Consider the following 17,043-nt stretch of genomic DNA (forward strand, 5'->3'; position numbering starts at 1 on the left):
ACTCGCGTAAGGCAGAGACTTGCGCTGAAATGAAATTACGGGAATCTGCCCTGTCAGAAGCCTGATTCCTGCCGAGATCTGAAGGCAAGCCTGAAGACTAATGGAACTCTGCTCCTCTAAACGCCGAGCTAAGTAGCTAAAGAGCCCTCCGAACCCCGCTAGTGCTGCCGACTCCTGGTGCCCATAGGGAAGGGAGCGGATGGCAGGGGCGTCATCTCCACTCATCACACACCAATTTCCCATGCGCAGGCCCCCAGGGATTTCGGTTTCATAAGAGGCACCATCCCTTAGGCCTTTGTCCTGGGGAATGGCCTCAGGAGTGTAGGACCCCCACCCAAAGCCTCTCTGGCACTCCAGGCTTATAGGGGACCACCACATCCCAGACCAGGGTCTCAACTCAGAACCCACAGAATTTAGCAGTCAAGAAAATCCAACATTTTTTATTTCAAAAGAGTAATTCATTAACTTAGACAGATGGAGCTCCCTAATCTGAAAATCCAAAATCTAAATCTGTCAGTGCTCAGAAGGTTCTAGATTTGGGACCATCTTGGATTTCTGAGTTTTGGATTAAAGATGTTCAACTAGTAAAATCTTTGCAAAAAATTCCAAGATCTAGAAACTGAAACACTTCTGGTCTAGAGCATTTTGGAAAAGGATGCTCAACCTGTATTAGGAGGTCAGCAGAGGAACAAAGGCTGGCCAGTTCCTTGAGACAGCATTGCTTTCTATGGGAGATCCAAAAGGCAGATCAAATTACAGGTCAAAAGCTGTGATGTGCTTATTTTCTACTCAAAATACAATTGGTCAACAAATATATGAAAAAATGCTCAATATCCATAGCAATCAGGGAACACAAATCAAAATTTTCTTGAGATTTTATCTCACTCCAATCAGAATGGCAACCATCAAGAATATAAATAATAATAAATGCTGGCAAGGATGTGGGGCAAAAGGTACGCTCATACATTATTGGTGGGACTATAAATAAGTGCAGCCATTTTGAATGTAGTATGGAGTTTTCTAAAAAACCAGGAATGGAACCACCATATGACCCAGCTATTCCCCTCCTCAGTACATGTCCAAAGGGTTTAGAATCAGCATATTATATTGACACAGACACACCAATATTTATGACAGCCCAATTCCCAAGAGCCAAGCTTGGAACCAACCTAGGCACCCTTCAACAGGTGATTGGGTAAAGAAAATGTGGTTCATAAATTCAATGGAGTACTAATTGGTCATAAAAAAGAATGACATATGGCATTTGCTGGTCAGTGAAATAAGCCAGATTTAGAAAGCCAGAGTCTGAATGTTTCCTATGAATTTCGGAAGCTAGTTGAAAAAAAGGGGGGAATAAAGAGAGAGAAAGAGAAAAACAGGGGGGAGAGATTCCATCAAAATACAAGAAAGACTGGTGGACCAGAGGAGGGGGAATCAGGAGCAGGGAGAAGCCACAGCACAAGGGAAGAGCAGAGGAGAGAGTTGGACCCCATGTTCCTGTGGACATGAGGATAGGCCACGGTGGACCTCACCATCACAGACGTCCACAGGACACTAACTATAAAAGACCACAACTCTAAGTGAATAGCAGAAAGTTCAGTAGAGCAGAGGGAAGGGCAGGGGAAGTCCTGAGGTCTGAACTAGAGCGAATTATAGTCCATGCTTTTATAATTATGTCAAACTGCATCCTGATGTCAAGTATGAGGTAGAAGAAGAACCAAAATAAAAAATCATAAAGTGTTGTGTGAAAGAGTGACAAACTCATAAATTATCGAGGTGTTATTTGTCCCGTGTTCTCTGGGACCTTGTGTCTGGGCATGCTGAGCACAAGGCACAGGGGCTGTGTCACCAATCACCTCTGTCCTTCCTGTTGTACCTTTACAAACCTGAGCTGGAGCCCGCCACAGGCCTGACCTGGAGACTCCGGCTGGGTCCTCAGTCTCCTGGGGTGCGTACTAGTCCCTTCAAGGTGTAGGAAGGGAATTCACCCCACAGGGGGAGCCTGGGGCTGGGGGCCTAATTCTTCCCAGGGGGATCCTAGTGGAGAAACTGCCTTCTTTCTCAAGCGTTGGGAATACTGTCCATTTAGGGAGACATCAGCTATAATCCCCAGCCCAGCTGGAAAGTCAAACTGCCAGTGAGAGGAATCTTCCTCCAGCGTGCGCGGGCTTTCTGTGGGGTGCAGACATGACCAGGACCTAGAACGGCTCCTTCTGAAACCTTGAGACAATCAGCCATGGAGCGGGGCTGTATGTCGGCTGCTCCCTGAGGCTGCCTGGGCTTGCCGGGGCTCTGCCTTCTCAGACTCCATTGGCCTGGGGCCGTCTTGGCCACATCCTGTTGCACACTCTCTGGCTCTTATTTCCACCTGGTGTCAACAAAAGCAGGGCTCAGCTCCATTTCTTGAATCACTCCAAGACCCTCCTTGGGGTCTCCACATGAGGTGCATTTCCTTATCTGCAGCAGTGAGGGGAGTAACGTACAGTCCAACATCAGGCCTCGAGGCCTCGCCTTGCCCATCCCTGTCCCAGGGCTCGAGCTTCTCTTTGCACACCCTGGAATCCTTCGTGCTCACACACAGAAGCAGCTGCTTGCGAAAGGACGATTCCACTCCACACTGGCTCTGTCTTCCTCTCGGGCTGGGATGCAGACTCTGGAGCTGTGACATCCTCCCCCAGGAGTGATCAGATGCTGTCTTCAAGAGCCTCACATTCCACTGCAAAGTCAGTTAATGACCAACAGGGCTGGGGGGAAAGAGAACAGGGTCCGGATTAGGGCCTGAGTTCAGTGGGCCTGAGTTCAGTCTCCCAGCTCTGCTCTGATAAGCCAGTGACCTTGGAAAGTGAGTTACTCACATAGCTCCCATCTGAAAAGCCTGGGTCACACCACACAAGGCTGAGAGTTGCCACAGGTGGAACTTACATGTTCAAGTGGCTGACAGAGTGCCAACACCAAGGGCTTTTCTTTAGTTTTAACACTCCTAGCACCATAGGTGCCGCTAAGCAGACAGGAGCAGCTTGCTAAGACAGCATGGAGTGAGCTGAACACAGGCACTTTCCCTTCAAAATGTGATCTTGATGCATTATAAGGATGCCAAGATAGCACAAACCTGCATTCCATGGAAACCAGTCCCCACCCGCACGCTCTGCTTAGGGCAGAGGCTGACTGGGCATCTTCCTGCAGTGTCAGGGCTTTGGCCCAGAGGCCCCATCGCACATAAATCCTTGGCATCATGGGCATCCTCCAGGAAGGGCTGTGGAGAGGGCAGCAGAGATGGTTAGAGGTGACCAAGATGGGGACCTTGGCAAACAGAGAGGTCAGGGGCAGTAAGCAGAGTGGAAATTATTCAAATCCAATCTTGTGTATTTTCTGAATGTCTGAAAAAATCTCTAGGAAAACATCCCAGACATCAGAGCCTGTCCTCTTACTTTAAATGTGCACACAGGTGAGTTTTGTGTCTTGGGCTCCTAGATGAGGAACACCAGGGCAGCTGCATATGACCACTGGGGAGGGCGGCTCCCACTCACAACCCAGCGCATCCTGGCAGCTCCCTGTTGTGAGAATCCCCCTGCCGTTAACCTGCTCTCCCGTCTCCAGGTGAGGGAGGGAGGGGTCTCATCGCCTGCTCGTCACACAGGGTCTCAGCCAACACTCATAACAAAGACAGGGTAACAACACAAAAGCATCCATGCTTATTGGTCATGGCTGGCATCATGTCACGTGGGAGCCTTCAGATGAAAGATCTGAGACCCAGAGCCAACTAACAGTTTTTAAGCTTAGGTTTGACAGAGCATGTGGAAAAATAATAATGGACAAAAGAGTCCAGCTTCAGTAGTAGACTGGGGACAGCAGGACTGTCCTGCAGATCCCTGGCCTCTCTGCAACTCCTGCTCCCCAGGTATAGGCAGGAGCCTTCTCAAAGTTTCCACGATCCATAAGGAAAGGCAGATCAGAGGATTTCACCTTGAGCAGCTCCAAAACAGAGGCTGGGAGGTCAGAGCTTCCGGGGACCTGCCTTGGGAGAAGTCCTACCTGCTATGGGACAAGGTCAGAGGGCAACTGCTTCTGAAGCTTCATGTTGGGTACTTTTTTTGAACCCCACAATGCCATTCCCATAATGTTCTTGAAGCGACAAAATTTTACGAATGGAACATATCAGTGGTTGCCATGGGCTATGGGTGCAGGTGATGAGCTGGGAGGAGGGCGGTCCTAACCAGGGTGGGAAGCCGGCCTGGTCACCACTGAAGGCAAAGATGTCACACCACAGACCATATATCGTGCCACGTGGCACACACCACACACACCCCACAGGTAAACCCAGAAAGATCAGCGAGCCACACTGTGGTCCACCCCTCACCCTGCACTGACGCTCTGAAAGGTGCTCTTGCTGGGAGACTGGGGGAGCACACCTGCGGCCTCCCCACTGCTCCTCAGACTGAGTCCACAGGGGCCTGACGTTAAATTTTAATAAAAAGGCCAATAGACCGTATTTAAGTGAGGTTTTATGTTCATCTGTAAAGGTAAAATTTCTAAGCTGATTCTAAGCCGCAAAGCCTGAGTTAAAGTGTGAAAGACCAGGCATTGTAAAGTTTCCAAGCTGCAGGGCCTGAGTTAAAAAGTGAAGGACCAGGTATTGTTAAAATCCTCTGTTAGGACAATACCTGAACTGCCCAGTAAATATTTCTACTGACTCCCTGGTTGTCTAATAACCTGGGACACTGTGTAGTTTGTCACGTAGTTATTTAGGTCCTAAAACCAATCAGTTTGAATGTGTACCCCGCTTAAAAGTGACCAATCACCCCTGCCCAGCCTGTTCCCGCCAATGAATGTACTAATCAAGTCTCAGAGTTGTTGTTCAATTTTCCCGCGCCTCATGATGATTTGTTCTGATGTATGCAAAGCCCCACGCCCTCCCCAAAAAGTGTACTTAAGCTCTGCTTGACCTCTGCTCTGGGCTCTGGGCTGCTCTCCCTTCCTGAGTGAGCCTTGAGCCTCAGCATGCTGAATCAATAAATCCCCTTCTGCCAATTGCATGAAGCCAGTCTCTTGTGTGGTCTCTTCCTTCGATGCTTCGCCGGACCCTTACACATCAACGTATTTAAAGTGTGAAAAGTGAAAGAAAATCACAATGGAAGGCTCATTAGGAGCTTTTTGAGGTGGTGTGGGGAAGTCTCTAGGGACAGGACTATGCCTGTCTCAGCTGCCGCCTGGGAAGGTGAGCTTTGGGCACCTGGCTCCCCCTGCATCTGAAGCTGTCAGCTAATGTGGTGGGTCCAGACACTGGAGAGGGGTGATATGGGATGATCAGGCTGCTCCCTGTCTTTATGCCCACTCCTCCATGCAGACTCCAGCGGGACCTTTTACAAAAGCACCTTCCGCCTTGCCTGCTTGTCTGTAGAAGCTCCCACTCTTTCTACCTCCTTCACCTGTTTCTTTATTCATAGCCCCGTGAGCCCAAGTCTCCCCAATTATAACTTCTAAGAGCCCCAAATACAGTTCCTCTGCTCTTAACAGTTTCTGACTGAATTGATTCCCAAAAGAAAGACCTTGTCCCTGTCCTTTGGAAATTCCCTGCTGGGCCCAGGCTGCTTCCTCTCCCACAGCCCCCTCCCTCCCTCCCACCTTCATCTCTCCCTCCCTCTCCTGGCATTTCAGAGGTTAAGAGGAAGCATAATTTGCCCTCTGGGGTTCTGAGCTCTTCCTGAGCCCTGGGGGCCAATGCAGCCACCACTCTGCCCAGCCCTCAGGCTCCTGGGTGTCTGGGGATCCCACGAGTCACATTTAAACAGAATGCCAGGGCCTCTGCCTGGTTTTGTTTTCTACAAGGAATTCATTAATTAGAAGAGAATTTTTTGACATTTAGAAGGAACATTTTTCCTGCTGATAATAGTGGCCCATTGTATACGAATATGATTGTCCCTGGAAAAGAAATTAGCTGGCGAGAACATATTTTCTGACAGGATTCAATAGTTCTCCTTATAAAGTAAATAGTGAGGTTAAATGTGATGAGGAAGTGCTACTTATGTGTAAGTGGGTGTCCCGTGATACAAAGTAGCTGTGGACGGTATTAATAGATGTGGACCTGCAATTGTCCTGACAGGTCCTGCTTGGGGCAGGGCAGGGACCTGAGGAGACCCCCCAAACAACCAGCAGTGAAGGGCAGAAGTGCTTGAGTCCTGGCTGAGCTTTCTGTGAAGAGCCAGAGAGGACTGTCCTGGGCTTTCTGTACTCCGTGACCTCTGGCCCACTACTGCACTGTGCCCTTTTAGGAGGAAGGCAGCCACAGACAATCCTAAACAGAGGGTCCTGCTGTGCCTAGCTGTGGGCCTAGAACTCCAGCTTCCTACAGCTTCCAGGTGCCATGAACTGCTACTCTTCTTTCTCCAACCACTTAAAGCCCCTCTGTGGCCATTCAAGAACAAGGGGTGTGTAGACTTGGCTTGCAGCCTCGGATGCTGACCCTGCTGCAGGCTCTGGGACAGCCCGTTGAATATTAGCCCAGCTTCTAGAAAGAAAAGCTAAGGAATCAAATGGGTTACAATGATTTTAATAGGTATCTGGTAACATGAACTCTATTTAGGTAGTTTTTTAAAAGAAATCAGCAAGAAACATTTTGTAGATCCGAAAAGATACATTTCATTAAGGTGTGTGTGTGTGTGTGAGTGTGTGTGTGTGTGTGTGTGTGTGTGTGTGTGTGTGTGTCTTGTCACACAGTAAGGGACAACAGTGGAATCTGCCTGTGAGCAAAGGGTTAACCTGTAGGCTTCCCCTGGCTCCTGTAACCCAGCTGCTGCTGACTCCAAGGAAACCTCCCGTACTCCCATCAAGCCAGCGAACCTTGAGAAATCCTGCTGCGGAGCCGGGCAAATTTGCTTTCATCTGCAGTTCCCAGATCTGTGCAGGTAGGACGTGAGCTCTGGCCTTGCTGGGGGCTGTCAATCACAGGATGGTCCCAAGGCTGTAATGGAGTCGGAGAGATTCCCAATAACGGTCTTAACCTTTCCACCTACCTGGAAACCGTCCTTTGGAGGGAGCGGTTTATTCTGCTCTTTTCTCCAAAGCTTTAAAGCAAAGTTTGGACATTATTAGCATCACCGAGATGACAGTCACTCACCTTCAGGGATATGTATTGTAATGCCAGGTTCGTGGGATCCCAATAGATCTCCAGGAGCTGAATCCAGTGCAATGATAAAGAGCCTTTAATACAAGCTCGAGCCTGGACTCACAACCGTTTCTGATACAGCAGTCCCAGGGAGTGTTCAGTTTGATTTTATAGGTTTTGGGGATACTCTATGTGTCATAAAATCAAACAGCAAATCATTTCACACCATGGGAAAGTCAAACTATAACTCTTAACGTTGATTAGCACATTCATTGGCAGAACAAGTTGGGTAGGGGTGATTGGTTAGTACAAGAGGGGGATTCCTTTGAACTGATTGATTAAGGCCACGAGGGGAGTACGTGCTGAACTACATGGTTTCCCAACATGTTATCAACCACCATAAACTACTGGGGGGGGGTCATCTGGCATCCCAGGTATTTTCCTTGTTTTATGCTGATGGGTGGTTGCTAGGGGGTTGCTATGGGTCCTCACCTAGCCTAACTGAGTCAGGGACACCTGGGACTGCAGATCTCTCCTGTTATTTACAGACAAACAACTCAGCAGGGTGGGTATGTGCCTAGGAGTGCTCTGTGGGTTTTTCCAAGGACAAGATCACACCCCCACTTCCTTGGACAGGCTTTGCTCTGAGATAGAGGCTGGTTTCTCAAAAATGGAGTCACATCAGTTTCTCAAGTCCACTGGGAGTTGTCAGGAAACCCAGGTGATTTTAATTCAGGGACCGTCTCTGTCCTTCGGAGCCCCTGTCATGTGCTGCCCTGGGCTTTGGAGCAGCCTCGTTTCATGCTGGCTGTCTGGAAACCTCGCTCAGGGCCAAGGGCAGTTTACCTTACGGACTCTGACCCACTGTCGTTCTCTGCCAAGTGCAGCTCAGGGAGGCAAAGACCTGCAGAGTAGCCCCAATGTCATGCAGATACTTGTTCCTAAAGCCACGGGCAAACTTTTTCTTTCTAACTTTGTTCCCTTCGATTCCACATTTTGTTTGGCTGTTAATCTGAGGATGGGCATTGGGACTGCTTTTGTGCTGGGGCTGTTGTGGGTAGAGGATGGCAGACAGGTATCTGCTGGAGCCCTGGCTTCCGGTTCAGCTCTGAGACCTAGGGGTGGACTCAGGTCCCATGGTGATTCATGTCCCACTTTCCGGACAGCATCCCCCAGGGCCTTAGGTCTACTCCTTTTCCTTTTGCTCTGCAGGATGGACAATTTCAATTGTGCTGCCTTCAAGTTTGCTGAACCTCTTTTAAAAAAGAGTCTTTGTCTAATATTTTCAATGCCTGGAATTCTCTGAGCCAATTCCACTGGCTGCTTTTTTACTCGTGTGAATGGGTCCTGCTTTCTTGTTCCTCTGAGTGTCTTGTATTTTGTTTTTCTTGTGGAAAATTGAACTGTCTGCAGTGTGTGTGGCAGTTCTGGAGATCAGATCCTGTTCCCTGGACTGCTACCCCTCATATCCGTTGGGTCAGTGACTCCCCCAAGTCAGCTCAGGACCCTGTGCACACGCCCAGCCACTGATGTCCCTGCTCTTCATCTCAGCCTGGAGTTCACTCCTCCAGTCTCCCCCATGCTCTGCTTTTAGGGGAGCCCAACCCGCAGAAAGGTCTGGAAAGCAGAGGCTCAGATGGGAGTCCGCAGCTGGCTGGGTCACGGGCTGGACTTGGAGTGCAGGGTCGCGGGGAGCAGGACGTGACGTTCATTAGGCAGGCTTATCCGCACAGGGCCCTCTCCCTTAAGGCCTTGCCACCTGATATGGCGCTGGGAGGTGGTCCCCACGGTTTGAGGCAGTCCCTGGAACCAATGCCTGCCAGAGTGAATATCCTGGGTCATGGCAGAGACCACTGTCACCCTAATGACCTGGTGCTGAGTAGCTGATTGGGGGCCACTAGCCCCATTGAACTCTGGGAAGTCTCTGTGAACATCCTCCATGCCGGTCACCCTGAGATGGTCCTCATCAACTCAAGCCTCTTCACACACAGCTGTGGTCCTGCCAGCACTGGGCAGCTTCCCGAGGCCCCTCCTTCACCCCCAAGATGGGCACTACTCCCAGGCAGTGCTGGACGCTCCCTGTGTGCCAATACCTGGGGGGCTCATACCCTTAGGTTTCCAAGGCAGACGACCGGCTCTACACAGCCTCAGTCCCAGCCTCCCCTTAGGGACTTCCTGTTCACCCCAACTCATGCCTCACTAGAGCCAATGGTCTTTCCCCACATGGATGGAGCTAACCTGCACCCACCCAGGTGCATAGCCAGGACTCTGGGTGGCCACAGAGCCGGCCTCTCCTTCAGCCTGTCCAGTCATCCCGGTCCTCAGTGGAACCACCTCTCTCTCCCTCCCTCATCCTGTTACCACTGGTCCTGAGAGGTAACTAACTGCCAGGTGTCTTGAGCCCTCCTGCTGTCTCCATGCCCACCAGGCACTCTGAGCTGCCGTCATCCACCCGGAGGCTGGCACCACCTCCCAGCCATTCCTCCTGCACCTATCAGGGGCCACCCACTCTCCCTCACCTTCCAGAAGGCAAATCCAATTACTTCTCCCCACTGCAGTCACATCAGCCCTGACATTTGCCTCTGGTATCTGCATCCTTGGCAATCCACCCCCCAACGTGACATCAGAGCTGATCTGTGTTGCCAACAGGCCTGGGCAGAAAAGATGGAAGGGCACTTATGGGACTTGGCTGTAAGAAGCTGAGCTCCATCTCGGGCTCCCTCGGGCCCCTCTTTCTCATTCTGAGAGGCACAGCTGCTCTATGTTCACCCATTTCACAAGGAGGCCCACAGAGAGGGGACAGAGACCTGAGTGACCCTGGAGGTCAGCCCCTGTCAAGCCTCAGATGATGAGAGTGCTGGCTGGTGGCTTCCCAGCCTCACCTGGGACCAGAAGGTCCACCCCACCTGGACCCCTGACTCCTGCTACCAGGTGAGACAATGGGAGCCTGCCCCGGCTTTGGGCAAGTTGTTACATAGCAACCAATAGCTCATGCTCCTCCTGGGCTTCCTCAAACTCCTAACAAGGTCCAGTCTCAGTGTGATCTGGCCACATCCTGCCTGGGCTGCACACTTGCCTCGTGTCCTCTGTGCCAACCTCTGTGGACACATCCCCTCACCTCTACCATGACACTGGCCATAGCCCTCTGTCAGGAAGGCTCCTCACAGCCTTGTCACCTATGTTAAGACCTGCTTCCTCTTACAGCTCAGCGCAGGCACCTGCTCAGGGAAGCCAAAGTCACCCCAAATGACCAAGTCATAGTCTGCACTGGAAGCTATGACAGCCTCCTGCCCCCATGCCCTCCTCCTGCAGCAACAGCCCCCCTGCTAATCCACTGCTGGCCTTCGAGTCCTGGGTGCCCTGCTCTGCTCATGCTACCCTCACAACCACCCTGTAGGACCCTGTTAACAGTTGAAGACATTGAGGCATGGAAGGCCAAGGAAGTGGCCCAGTGAGTATGCAGCTTTACACCTGTGTGTGCTTATTAGATTCTGCAATTTCTTGGAGCCCGCCTCTCCCTCAGCCCCTCCAGTCATCCCGGTCCTCAGAGATCTCTTCTCTTTTTGCCATAATGGCCCCAGCCCCCTTCCCAACAGGCCAGCCATACAAACAGGGCGCGGCCAATGAGCCTGCCAGAGCCCAGGCAGCAGGGTTTCTGAGGCACGCTGACCTTGATGCTTCATCTTCAGGCAGCAGGAGCCCATTTCATCGATGGCAGATGATTGGGAACTTCAGGCCAAAGGCTGAGCAGACAGCCCAGGAGGACTGGACCACGGCTGGAAGCCAATTCCCAGGGACTCGCAGCCCATCCTGCCACTCGGGTCCTGCCAGACAGCAGGCACAGGCACCCAGGCAGAAGAGCGGCCATGGAAGGAAGGGAGCGATGCCAGATGGTGGAGAGGACAGAAGGTTGGGCAGCAGTAGCCTGTGGCCACCTTCGGGCAGAGTCCAAGGAGGCCAGGAGCAGGAGGGGGCTGGCGGCCGCGTGGCCACTCCCAGGGCTCCAGGGCCGGCTGCCTCAGTTCTGTCCCTGGGAAATAGATCCTGCTCCTCGTACCGTGTAAGGGTCTCCGGCCAAGACTTAGTTAGGACCTTAGACTTAGTTGGGACCTCAGCCCTTTCCTCTTTCTGTTTTTGCTTCTCGACAGTCATGAGATCTGCAACTTTGATCCACCACCAGACATAATGTGTTGCCTTGCCTCAGACCCAAAGCCACAGTGCTAAGTGACCATGGGTAGACCTCTGAAGCCAAATGCATCTTCTGTCTTTTCCAGGTGACTTTCCCAGGCATTCCGTCACAGCATGGAGAGGTGACTGACTCCTTAGACCTCAGGCTGAAACAGCAGGCGCCTAGCTGAGGGGAGTGAAGGTCAGACCCGCCACAGATGGCCACACTTCCTCGAGGCAGGGTGGGTGTTGTTCTGGCCATGCGCTGGCCCACACAGCCTCCAGGATGCACCACAGCCTGTGGCGGGAGGAACACCCCAGCTGTAGCCCTGGCCACTCTTGGGCTCCTGGCTCCTTCCACTCCACTTCCCTCCACTGCCTCCCGCTTGCTCAAGGGCTCCTCCCTACTCAGCGCGGGCACCAAGTGGACACAACAATAAAGTTACACATGGATCTAAACTGCCATTTCAGGGGACACTCCTGTCGCTCCTGGGGGACTGTGTTTCCATGCCAGCCAGGTGACAGGGCCTGACATCTTGGAGGAAACCAGGCACATGAATATGGAATGAATCCCAGGGTCTCTGCTTGAAAATGTCCAACAGTTTAAGTCTCCGTACAGTGAGCTCCCTTGGGGGTTGCTGCTCTGCACAGTCTGTGTTTAGTAGACTAGAATGGACAGTGGGTACACGAAGGCACATGGCTGGGGGCTGTGCAGCCACTCTGAGGTGCAGAGGCATGAATCCAACCAGGGAGGGAGATGGGAGGGAGTTAGAGGGCAAGGGCCACATCTGTCCTGGGCACAGTGCTGCCCGTCTGCAGCCCTCTCCAGCCAATGCTGTCGACCAGTCGGCCCTGTAAAGCCCTGCACGTTGCCGGGCCCAGTTTGTGGGTTCAGGTTCCTACACTTCTTACCGTGATGGCTTCTCCTGGGCTTTGTGCCTATCAATTCAATCTCTGGGTGCCTGTTGGCTTTTTCATTTTAAAACCCATTTTTAGCATCCCAGTCTCCATTTCTCTCATTTGAATTCTCACTGAGGTTCAACTTATTCCCTGACAGCTTGACTTTCTCTCAGTCATTCATCTTAGGACTGTGCAGCAGGATGGCTCGGCTTCCGTGCAGGTGATTGTGCAGAGGGGCTCTGGCTAGAGCCTGGGAGCGAAGCACTCAAGAGAGTGCCCTCAGGCCTGGCTGCCTGCCCTCTAGACCCTGTCTGCCACTGCCTGGTGGGAGGACGGCTGCTACGGGAAGGAGCATCCTCCCAAGCTGCTCTCTCAACCCCATGTGCATTCTGGGTGCCTGTGGACACAACAAGGAACAGAGATAAAAGCCAGTCAGGCCTGGTCTTCAACATAACAGCCCCATTCTGACATGGAGCCCAGCAGCCGGCAGGAGCCCAGCTCCTTTCCAAAGCTGTCACACATCTGTGCACAGAGGTGGTGACCTGAGAGCCACCCTGTAGCTGCTTCTGGGCAAATGTGCTGATGGGACACCATTCCCCAGTGGGGAGGGGCCCCTGGCTTCAGAGACAGTTTGAAGAGGCAGTGGCCTGCAATCTCCACCTGAAACTCTATCTCTAAAGGGAAATCACTGGACACTGAAAACTCCATCCCCATCCACCAGAAAGGACAGACACACGTGTGTACTCAGGTGTTTTTACCTCGATCGCCCTGTCACCACCCGCCAATGCAGTTTTTCAAGGTAAAAGGTGGAGACTTTGGAGATGGGAGATGCTGTTTCTGGCCGTGTCCAGGGCAGGGCCGCGTGGTCAGGGTTGCCAGGCTCCAGGGACAGAGTCTTAATTTAAAACTGGGTCCAACACAACGGTCTGAGCAAACCCAGACTAACATGCTCAAAAGAAAGACAGGGAGGAGATGACTGGAGTTGCCTTACCAGGAGGGGTGCGCTGTCCTGTCAGTGCAGAGCCAGGCAGGCTCTGTGCTTTCTTGCTGATCCAAAGAACTTGTGTGGGCCTTTAAGTCACAACCTTCGAATTCCTGGATCGGGGCCTGACAAGTGGCTCTGTGGCACCTGTAAGGAAAATAAAAAGGAGGCACAGAGACAAGATGCAGAGGCAAACGAAATGGCTGCCCGATCAATCGGCCCGTTTATTTAAACAACCAAGTGACCCCTTTATTTATACCAACAGGTTAATATTAGGCCATTAGTGCCATAACTACCTGATTGTTTATTGTATTAGTAAGGCTGCTTATTCCACAGCTACAGTCTACAGTTATAATATGCAATGTTAGGAGCTTTGTGCCGCTCTCAAGAAAGTCCATTGTCTGAGGTTACCCTTAGGTGGGCAGGTCCAGGAGCACCAGGGCTTGGTGAAACATTGTGGTTACCTGGCAAGCAAGTTCCTTTACTCTCAGGAGCTGTGTTCCCAAGATCAAGGCCGAGCTGGAAAGGCTCTGACACAGCACCTCCTCACCCAGGGTGTTACCACAGCAGTGAGACAGTGCACATGCCTTAGTTCTCTTACTAGGTCCTAGGAGGAACTGCAGGGCGTCTAAGCATGGGAAACAGGGTGCCTGTTCCCCCCCCCGGGGAAGTTTGCTCACCAGAGGAACGTTTCCCCATATATTTCCATGGTCAGAATCTCTATGGGCACCTGCCCTCATGGCCCCCCGTGACAGAGCCACAGTGCTTACAGAGGTGAGGAGTGCACCACTGAGTTTTCAGTCTGAGGAGGCAGAACTGGAGTTCCACACACCCTGTCCAGACAGAGGAAGCTTGTCCCTGCACTCCACAAGGGTGCTTCTGCCGGAACGTGATCATCTAACACAGACCAAAATCGGGCTAACTGGTGTCCTGAGCCTCCTCATCTTGGGTGAGTCTCCTGATGTTTGAAGCACCTTAAAAGCCTCTTCTGTGGACGCTCCTCAAAGACCTTGCAGAGAAGTCAGTCTCTTAACTGTCACAGGAGTGGGCTCCGGTCCACAGTCGTGGCCACTCTCTCTACTGCACTGAATCTGACATCTCCTTTGCATGTCTTCTCTTTCTCATTCCTTTACAGCAAATTGTCTTAGAAGTTCAACCCAAAAGAGGAGAATGAGGAAGGAAATCAACTCATTGGCCATTGTCAGAACAACCATAGCTTAGGAATTATTTCACACTTTTGCAAATAAGGTCATGAACAACCATATCAAAAGAAATAGGAAACCTCCAACAATGAAAGCTGGAAACTCCATGAAAACTTGCTTGGAGAAAACAAACTTGAAAAAGGAAACAGTAACAATTACCCTAAGTTCCCTACCAAGCACCTCTTAGAGCACCTCTTGGAGGCACTATCATTTAATCCTCCCGAAGCCCTTTCAAAGTAAAAGCTCTTCTCCTATTTTGTGGACGAGGAGACCGAGGGTCAGATGGTAACTAGCTAGCCCAGTCGGTAGGCAGTAAGTGGAACTGACCCAGGCCTGCCTCACTGCCAAGTGTATATCCCTGTACTACCTACCTGCCCTTTCAACAAAATTTAACCATGGTTAAAATGTCTGAGACAAGAAAATTGTAAGCACACTCTTCACAAACGTTTAGTCCTTTGCGGAGCTTTGTGCATTCCCCGCAGGCTTCCTGCATTGATATAAAAGTTCTGTCTGTACTGTCCACCCTGTAGCCGCTGGACACATGTGAACACAGCACTGGAAATGTGTTTCATGTGACCGAACCTCAAGTCTTAATTCAGCTTTAACCCATTAATTAATGATTATTTAATTTCCATTTAAGTAACAGCTGGTAGCATGGCTGCCGTGTCTGGGGCACACCTGCACAGCCTAACCCCAGCTAAGACAGGAAAGGGAAGAGGGCGATTTACGGTAAGGGTAATGCCCAAGTTGGCCTTCCCCAAGGACATCAGGGGAATTCCTGGACAGCAGACATCCCTGTGCAGTCGGACCTACCTGTGGGCAAGTTTCCTGCAGAGAGTCAGTCCTACTAAGAGACTAAGGGCTTGGGGTCCCAAGGCCTGCCTGCCTCCCCCAAGCCCTGCCAACCTCTCTGAGCCCTGCCCTCCTCTCCTGGGGCCCCTCCTTCTTTCCCAAGACCCCTCTCCTCTCCCCAGCCCCATCCTCCTTTCCCAAGGCTCCCCTCCTCTCCCAAGCCCCACCCTCCTCCCCTGAGCCCTGCCTTCCTCCCCTTAAGCCCCGCCCTCCTCCTGAACACGCAATGCACGCACTTGCTAGCGTGCCTGAACATGGATGTTCATAGCAGAGCAATACAAAGGCTGAGGGCTGCATGCATTCCAGGCTAGTGGAGGATCAGATTGCTCTGTCACACCAGCAGAAGGAACAACTTGAGATGTGGCTTGAGAAGGAACAACCTCAGGATGGCATGGACGACGTGGACGAGCCTCACCCAGGACAGTGCATGGAAGAGAGCATGCACCTTGATTTCCTTTCCATCAAGTTCAGAAACACACCTTGGTGTTGAAATCACAGCAGAGCCTTCCATGGGAGGGGGTGCTGGTGCCTGGGGAGGCGAGGCGGCCCCCGGGCAGGTTCACTCCTCCTAGGGTACGTGTAGTTTTAGGAAGCCGACTGTAGCCAGGCTAACAGGGGCCGTTTTCTCGAGATGGCCTTGTGCTAGGCATGGACACCTCTCACACACGACTTGTCATCCTCACCAAACCCTTGGCTGCACTCTCAGCCTCCCTCTGTCATGGACGCAGGCTCCCAGAGGTCGAGGACTTTGCTGAGTCCTGCAGTGAATGAGCTGCAGTCTACCCCCGATGACTGTGTTTCTGCAGAATAATCCCGGCTCCATGAAATCTCTTGGTAGATCTGGCGACCCTAGCAAGGAGCAAGTTGAGACCCCAGTGGGAAGGATCTGCAAGTGAGCAAGGAGGGGCCGTGCCATGTCTGAAGGCAGGAGGGGAGAGGGCGCTGGGCACTTAAGGCTGGCGCACCCAGATATCAGAAAGCCCCTTGATTGTGTGCTGCCCCCAGAAATAGGCCCTGGAACAAGGTTGCTTTCTGCCTCCGGGAGGTTCCTTGCTGCTCACCTTGTTGGTTCTACAGAATACACATGGCGCAAGCAGGCTCACCTCAGAGTGCCGGTTTCTTCTGAGCAGAACCCTGGTTACAGATTAACTCCGCACAGGCAGCATTGCAGGCCATGGCCTGGGACAGTGCTCTGTGCAGAAAGCTCTCAGAGCCCTGATGCAGAGATTGAGGATGCGGAGACCGGACCCCCAGGCTTCCCCAGAACCACATGGGCCACCCCGCCCACTGCCCCACCCTGTCCCTTTCTCCACCCTACACACTCTTTGTGCGCCCATGCTAGACACCACAGCATCCTATTGTTAAAAATGATGGTCTCAACATAGTCTGGCTTGTGTACAAGCTTATGAAATTATTCCTGTGCTCCCAACAGAAGTAAGAGTCTACAGTCCAATAAACAAACACTGCCAAAAATCAAGAGCTCCAAACGAAGCCTGTTTTCAGCACAGGACATGGAATGTGAGAACTCATAACATTTATCCCTGAAGGTATTGATAAACTTTTATGTGGGAAAACAGTGTAGGAAATATACACTATAACATTTTATGGTTTACTTAGCTGCAGTTTGCAAACTCTCCAAGCTTTCAGAGAAGTGCTGGGAGCTGTGACCTCTGCCTTTAGAGGGATCCTCAGGTGTCCATCAGCCTTGCAGGATGATGTGTCCCCAGCACCGTGGAATCAGTTGCTGCAGCTGTGGGGAATCTGTGATGCTGCTTTCAAAACTCTGCAGAATATAGTGAGGTGGGAGATTGCGAGGATGACAATCACTGTGGAGAGAA

At 51.7% G+C, this 17,043-nt stretch overlaps 2 long non-coding RNA genes across 2 annotated transcripts; one reads left to right on the forward strand and one right to left on the reverse strand.

Annotated features, from left to right (window-relative positions):
- Nucleotides 1-6,531: 6,531 nt before the first annotated feature.
- LOC144367291 (uncharacterized) lies at nucleotides 6,532-11,380 on the reverse strand. Its single transcript, XR_013426613.1, has 2 exons — nucleotides 10,773-11,380; nucleotides 6,532-6,958 (listed from the first exon to the last, which is right to left on the reverse strand). It is a non-coding gene; the product is annotated as an uncharacterized LOC144367291 (long non-coding RNA).
- Nucleotides 6,577-11,728, forward strand: LOC144367292 (uncharacterized). The gene is made up of 2 exons (XR_013426614.1): nucleotides 6,577-6,902; nucleotides 11,377-11,728. It is a non-coding gene; the product is annotated as an uncharacterized LOC144367292 (long non-coding RNA).
- Nucleotides 11,729-17,043: the final 5,315 nt, after the last annotated feature.

Source organism: Ictidomys tridecemlineatus, chromosome 10, assembly GCF_052094955.1.
Source record: "Ictidomys tridecemlineatus isolate mIctTri1 chromosome 10, mIctTri1.hap1, whole genome shotgun sequence".
Classification (NCBI taxonomy): domain Eukaryota; kingdom Metazoa; phylum Chordata; class Mammalia; order Rodentia; family Sciuridae; genus Ictidomys; species Ictidomys tridecemlineatus.